The sequence below is a fragment of the Sinocyclocheilus anshuiensis genome, unplaced genomic scaffold (assembly GCF_001515605.1).
Source record: "Sinocyclocheilus anshuiensis isolate Anshui unplaced genomic scaffold, SAMN03320099.WGS_v1.1 scaffold492, whole genome shotgun sequence".
Taxonomy (NCBI): Eukaryota; Metazoa; Chordata; class Actinopteri; order Cypriniformes; family Cyprinidae; genus Sinocyclocheilus; species Sinocyclocheilus anshuiensis.
In genome coordinates, this window is record NW_015558605.1 from 269,069 (window position 1) to 276,727 (window position 7,659).

A 7,659-nucleotide genomic window follows, 5' to 3' on the forward strand; every position below is an offset into this window, starting at 1 on the left:
AAATTTCATAATTTAAAAGTTTAGTTCAGAAGTATCGAATCGGTATCGATATCGACGATACTGCCTTGAAAAATATCGATATCGTATCGAAAACAAAATAAGTGGTATCACCCATCCCTAGTAACGCAGGAAGCAAGGGGGCGTGACTCATGACGCCATAGTACCTCACCCACGAATTTATATATTCGCTCACTGCCCGATGATAGGACAATCAATGAACAACCAGCCAACCAAATGCAAGCAGGAAGAGCTTCACTAGTCCTGCCACACAAAGAAGAAAAGCCCTGCATGAACACAGCGTAATGAAGCAAGTGTTTTTTCCTGATGGATCTAATATCTATCAGATGAATTTCTGATTGCGAGGTTGCAAACATTTGTTCTTTTTCTATGCACGTTTCTTAAAAATGCACTGAACACGAACGCGCAAGTTTGCATCCGGGATAGTTTAAAAGAATTCGGGTCTTCGAGTCCATTTGGGTTTTTTTGATTTGTTGCCTATATCTGATTTTTTTTTAACCATCCGTTTACACGTTCTTTCAATTGTGACCCATATCAGATTCATCTGTTTACACTTGCCATAGCTCCACTTTTCCTGCGTTGTTGTCATTTCTACTACCTCCCAGGGTTGCTAGGATTTCACAACAAAACCCGCCCAATTTCTACTCAAAACTAGCCCAGTCGTGTTTCGAGGGGGGTCCCCTGGAAAAAAAATCGCGTTCCGGGGGGGTAAAATGCACATTTTTTTGGCATGGTTCCCCAGTACAATTTGCATTCCAGGGGTTAAATATCTTGTTATAGGGGTCGCTTCAACCTGCAGACATGAAAAACAACCTGTGGCAACAGTGTTAAAGTTAAATTACTGTAAAATTTGTAAATTGTCATTGGTCATTTTATATTTTCTCTTTTAATTTTCTTTTGTTAAATACTGAAATCTCTTAAAGTAACAATTACAATAAGTTTATTACAGATTAAGAGAAAATATCTATATAACTAGAGTAAAAGTATAAACTGAAAAACATATTGTTGATATGTTGATTCACATTAGCTATGTTTCCATCACACTATTTTAATGCGCATTTTGGAGTATCGCATGAGAAACGAGTTATGGAAATGGCAAATTTCGAATAAAAATACCTTAATTCGCAAAAAAGTTTTTACGCTCTCTTGAGGTGGTTTTTGACTTGTGCGTAAAAGGGTTCATTCGATTATTGGGAAATGGAAATGCATTTTGCAAAACCTGACTAACCAGTGGACTGATCTCATTCCACAGCATCTGAAAGTTGTTATGGTCATTCGGAAATACACGAGCAAAGTCTGTCATCAAAGTGTTTCTGTATAATTGCCTCCCAAAAATGTCTTACACGACTGCGTTCCCAAACAGCAGCATCCACCTCCGAAAGCAATGACAGCATTCATTGTTTCGTCTGCTCGCTCTGAGGCGCAAGTAATTTATTATATATGAAAATTACTATATTCTCCTACTTTTCTTAGTGATTTATAGTGCCAGTTTATCCGGAAGTAGCGATTTTGTTCTCTTTGACTTGTTGGATGGAAACGATGCTTGTTCGCAAATGTTTTATGCGATATTCCAGTTTTGCGCATAAGTTAAATTCGTAACTTTGGATGGAAACCCGGCTATTGACATATAAGGGCATTTTACAGTTAACTTTGTTATTTTCAAAACAGTGGGTGTAGGAGAGGTTACTAGTTTTATTTAGTTGAGAGACTATCCTATTCGAACACGAGTGCCCACCCTAAGTGTTCAGGTAAGCCAACCTGAGAGGGAAGAGGGTGCTAGTACTAGGGCTGCCCTCAACTAAAGATTTTTCTGGTTGACTAGTAGTCGTTCATTTGAAGCATTAGTCGACTAATCGCACGTTTATAATGGTTAATAAACCATTTAAATCATAATAATGAGCCTTTAAAGGGGTCATATGATGCTTTTTTAAAGATAATTTTGTGTATTTGGTGTAACAGAATATGTTGACATGCTTTAATGTTCAAATGTGGGGGTGTGTTAGAACGAGCCGTTTTAGGGGGGCGTGGCAGAGTCTTAACTTTGATAAAGAATATCTCTTTGGTTTTGAGACTTTAGTCTTTGCAACTTCAGGGATCTTATCTATGCACGATCAGCTTGTAACACTCCAAAGAGAAAGGAAAACTTGAAATCACATCATATGACCCCCTTTAATTGCCTACATTGCCTTGTTACAGCTTGCTACAGCACACCGGCAGAAGTAATGATTATGAATGTGTCCGAGAAAAACAGTAAGGAGGCTGCAGTAACATTTTAATAATTCATTGATAAACTAGTGCTTTCTTTGTTTTCGGCTTAAGTGATGAAGTCGGCAACACTGACTCGTCATCTCCGCAGTAGTGGATGCTCCTGTATGCATGTTTCATACGGATTACATAATCTGAGAATATATATCTTCTATTTGAGTTGGTTCATTTGAGAGTAGACATTTCACTCTCTATAGATATTTTTTTATGTCTGGCAAACATAGGCAAGGCAAACATACATAGAGTTTTGGAGTTTCGCGGTCAAGTTCACAGAGACCGAGACAGCAGAAAGCGCACCATTTTCATTATTTTACAAAAGCGCAATATTTTGTTGTTATTGTGAGTGCACACAAATAAAGTAGGGTCTTTGCAGATTTGAAAGATGTATTACTTTTATCTGTATGGCTAAAAATTACGGAGTATTTTAAGATCAAGTGACCGCACCAGCGCCTCCATCTGTCCTGCAGTGAGTGCTACTGAGCTTGGATTTTGCTGTGCTGGAAAATAAACCAGCTCTCCTTTGGTCAAGCTCTGTTTCGCAAAGCATTTGATAACTACCAGGTTGAAAGTTTGAAAGCAAAGAGTTTCTGAGATTACAGAAAACACTTTTTTTTAAGTAGATTTTGATGCCTTCTCTTGGTTTTGTTGTCTGTTTCTTTGTGTCATTAAACTGGTTTTGTATTTGTGTTTTTTCACTTTAGACCTGATTGAGGAGAGTCAAGAGCTGAAGGATATGGAAGAGAAAGAGCAGAATGAGAAAGATCGTGATTTCAAAATCGGAGAAAAAGCCACACTGACTAAAACGTGCTCCTCTCAAAAAAGTGTCCAGAAGATTGCATCGAAGAGCTTTTTTACCTGCCATCAGTGTGGAAAGAGTTTCAATCGAAAAGGAAGCCTTAAGGTCCACATGAGAATTCACAATAGAGACATCGCTTTCACCTGCAAACAGTGTGGAAAGTGTTGCACTACCAATGAAAGCCTTAAAATTCACATGAGATATCACACTGGAGAGAAGCCTTACAACTGCCAGCAGTGTGGAAAGAGTTTCGCTCAAAAAGGAAACCTTGCAGTCCACATGAGAAGTCACTCTGGAGAAAAGCCTTATACTTGCTCTCAGTGTGGACAGAGTTTTGCACATAAAGGCAACCTTAATTCCCACATGAGAACTCACAGTGAAGACAGCTTGTTCACCTGCAAACAGTGTGGAAAGAATTTCCCTCAAAAACAAAACCTGGCAATCCACATGAGAATTCACTCTGGAGAGAAGCCTTACACTTGCACTCAGTGCAGAAAGAGTTTTACTCATAAAAACACCTTTAATTACCACATGAGAAGTCACACGGGAGAGAAGCTGTTCACATGTGATCAGTGTGGAAAGAGCTTTGTGACAGAACTAACCCGTAGATGCCACATGACCATTCACACCGGAGAGAAACAGTTCATATGTGTTCAGTGTGGAAAAAGTTTCGCACACAAAGTAGGCCTAAATTACCACATGAGAAGTCACTCAGGAGAGAACTGTTTTATATGTCAGCTATGTGGAAAGAGTTTTTGTCATAAATATAGCCTAAAAACTCACATGAGAGTTCATACTGGAGAGAACTCCTTCACCTGTAAATCTGAGTGAACGTTCACTGCTGCTGAGTGTGGGCCACATCTGATTGTATACCTTCATACCCACTTCTCTTATTTTCATTCTTCACCTCTATCTACATTATCTTGAGGCTACATCTGACCATCTACTTTGCTGTAGTTTCAACTAATAAGCATTTATATTTACATCTAGTCATTTAGCAGACCCTTTTATCCAAATCAACTTTGAAATTTTGTAAGCAAATTTTTTTTTTAATAAAAATAAAACAAGTGAATAGAAAAGGAATATAGAACATATTTGTGGTAGACTGCCTCTAATTTTGATTGTATAGAGCAGTCACATTGAAATGGTGGACCGTAGTTTTTTTTGTTTTTTAATTTAGAGTCCAGCGCACTTCATTCAAGCCCTTCCTCTGTGCGTTTACTTCTCTATAAAGACGCTAAAGCACCAACAAGAGCAGCAGATGATTTTTTTTTTCCCCACATTTTTTTTTTTCAAATGCCAGTGAATTTTACTCGCTAGAGTGAGAGAGAGCTCCCGCCGTGATGTGCTTTCATGACAGAGCGCTGAAACACGGTCAAGTAAAGAAGACAGAATTTACTATAGATTTCACATTCTACAAAGTTCTAATTATAATTCTGTTTATGAAATGCCAGTGAATTTACTATAGATTTCACATTCTACAAAGTTCTAATTATAATTCTGTTTATGAAATGCCAGTGAATTTACTATAGATTTCACATTCTACAAAGTTCTAATTATAATTCTATGTTTATGAAATGCCAGTGAACTTTAAGTTATGTGCTATAGCGAGAGAGAGGGAGCTCTGCGCTTTCATGACAGCGAGCTGAAACACGGGCAATGACAGAATTTACTATAGGCTAGATTTCTATAAATTTCTCATTATAATGCTGTTTATGGCAGATTTGTGCTATTATTTTCATCTACATTATCAAGTGATTCCTGAAATCGCCTGTGCGTTTTCTAAGCCATATAAAGTATGAAAACAATTTTAATTGAAGCATGCCTACTGTTGAACAAATATGATTGCATTATTATAACATAATATCATTAAAAAAGAAACATCTAAAAGTAGTATGACCGTCTCAAATAACTCTGTCAATATCGAGCATAGCATTTTAGCATAAAACTCAACACTGGTAATATGCAGCACATTCAGCATGTTAATAAATGTTAATATCCCAACGCATCCTATATTAGATTAATCAGATATGTATGTAGCTAACCCAGACATCACTACTTGACTTCGAAGCCATGCTTCTCTCTCTTCTCACGTCTATACTTTGGACTGCATGCAGGGTGCCATCCAAAGTGCTGCTATAACCAATCAGAAAAAAAAACAAAATTTCCATGATCATCGTTTTCATGATCGATCGTCGCTGTCACGGCCGAGTGTACTCGAGTACTCGATCGTTGTTGCACATTCCTAGTTAGCGCTACTCTGACGATTTTATCAGTAAGATAGTTTAGCAACTTAAAAGCTATATGACATTTCTCCAAGCAAGGTAACAACACCACTGTTTGTGAAGAAAATGAACGCAAAGTTTCACTGTTAACAGAGACGCTGCTGCCAAACACTGTTGAGAGACGCACAGACTCAGATACGTAATTTACATGCTTAATCTCTCTCTCCCTAATAACTTAGTTATTAACTGCATTAGTCTGCTATCAACGGCTCAAGCCTCCGTTACTAGGTCTAAAATGACAATTTGGAATTAGTAACGGATGTGTTGGATGAGCTGCGTAAGAAATTAATCCTACTCACAATAGCATTTTAAGTACAAAAACTGGATAAATGCCTTGAAATATAAAATCTGATCGATGTCTTGAGGTGTAGTAACCGTAGTATAAGCAGAATAATTGACTCCGGGCTGTTGAATTATTAGAAAATAATGCACACCCGAGGTGTAACTATCCTCGGGTCACCTCCTCGGGTGTGCATTATTTTTCTAATAATTCAATGACCCGGATTCAATTATTCCTTACATATTGTCTGGACCTCCACTGGGGACTTTAATTGAATACCCCTGGTATAGAGACATCACTCCATTCCATATATTGGTAACTTGGAATCAAAATATTAATTAAACTTCTGTCATGCTGTGAAATGCAAACACTGTGGAACTGAATGATAATATAAATAATGTTCATATAAATAAAATGACAAGCTGAATGAAATAAAGAACATTACACTGCATTTTCTGATTCATCTTTAGTGAGAGAATGTACTGGTAATGTTTTTAAATCATGGCTTAAACATTAGTACTGTTAATGCTCATCTGATGACATCTGGAAGCTGCTTTCAGCTGTGGTTATCTGACCACTGATCCTAGGTGTTCCTACCTTAATAAATAGTCAAGTCGATTTCATTTACATAATGCACACTCTTTTTAAGTACATTTTATTTATAAAGCATATTTAAACATAGCAAAGCTATCCAAAGTGCTGAACAAAGGAAAATAAGTTAAATAAAGACAAAGTAAAGCCAAATAAAACAAAAGTTTAGAGTTAAAAAAAACATTATATTTAAGATACGTTTTCAACTTTGATTTAAAAATATTTATATAGAGGGTGCTAGGTGAATGTCCAGAGGTAGGTGGTTCCACAGACGGGGAGCAGCAACAGTAAAAGCTCTATCTCCCTTCGCTTTTAAACGGGAACAAGGGACAGATAAAAGAGCCCTTTCAGAAGATCTTAAAAGTCTGGTAGATGACAGAGGAGTAAGTCGGTCTTTAAGATAGGATGGAGCTTGATAATTAAGAGTTTTAAAAACAATATTTTAAACTGAATTCTAAAATGGACTTGGAGCCAATGAAGTGAAGCTAAAATTGTGGTGACATAGTCATATTTCATTGCCTGGTCAACAGACTTGCAGCAGCATTTTGTACCATCTGGAGGCGTGCAAGAGATGACTGAGGAAGACTTAAATACAAAGAATTACAATAATCTAAACATGAGATGATAAAAGCCATAAAGCCTTGAAAAGACAAAAATTAAGTTTAAGTTTGGAAATAATCCACAGTTGATAAAAACTATTCTTAACAACAAAATTAATTTGTTTGGATAAACAAAATTCTGGGTCCAGGATAACACCAAGATTCCTAACCTGGGAGGAAACTGAGGGGAACTGGTGAGACCACTCCTCAATTTTGGGGGACAAAAACAACAATTTCTGATTTGTCCTTAAGTTGGAAAAAAGTTATTTGATAACCATTTCTTAATGTCCCAGAGACATTCCAACAATGGTTGAATGATATCGCCAGCTTTCAACGGTAGGTACAGCTGTGTATCGTCAGCACATAAATTAAATTAAACACTGTGCTTCCTAATAATATCCCCCAGTGGATGCATATAAGTTAAAAAGCAGTGGGCCCAGAATAGAGCCCTGAGGTACTCCACTAATATTAGGAGCAGAAAATAAATAGAACCTAACTCTACAAAAAAAAAAAAGACTTGTCTTTAAGATATGAGCTGAACCTTCGGAATGCAGTACACCTGATACTGATTAAATGCGTCAAATAAGAACATTATGATCTGTGCGTCCCATGTATGGGATTTAAAATGTTCAGTGATGTCACAACTGCCAGATTCAAAATTTCAAATCATCCTCTTGTGCCAACACAGAGAGGCGAGCTGGATAAATCATATTGGCTGTCATTCATATTGGCACAGCTAGCTACTCAACACTGTTTACAGGCACTTGATGAGCTTATTTTACGTCACATACACTATCACAGAAGCACCAAGAGAAAAGTTTAGAG

At 37.2% G+C, this 7,659-nt stretch overlaps 2 protein-coding genes and 1 long non-coding RNA gene across 5 annotated transcripts in view; 2 read left to right on the top strand and 1 right to left on the bottom strand.

The window, feature by feature from the left end:
- LOC107680211 (uncharacterized) overlaps positions 1-831 on the bottom strand; it is a 13,037-nt gene extending 12,206 nt beyond the window's left edge. Inside the window, exon 1 of the long non-coding RNA XR_001633126.1 lies at positions 820-831. This is a non-coding gene — a long non-coding RNA (uncharacterized LOC107680211). The remainder of the gene's footprint in view (positions 1-819) is intronic.
- LOC107680186 (gastrula zinc finger protein XlCGF57.1-like) overlaps positions 1-7,659 on the top strand; it is a 398,670-nt gene that overhangs the window by 82,398 nt on the left and 308,613 nt on the right. The gene's annotated exons all lie outside the window — the stretch shown is intronic.
- The window catches only part of LOC107680196 (gastrula zinc finger protein XlCGF8.2DB-like), a 163,056-nt gene that overhangs the window by 82,360 nt on the left and 73,037 nt on the right, over positions 1-7,659 (top strand). The gene's annotated exons all lie outside the window — the stretch shown is intronic.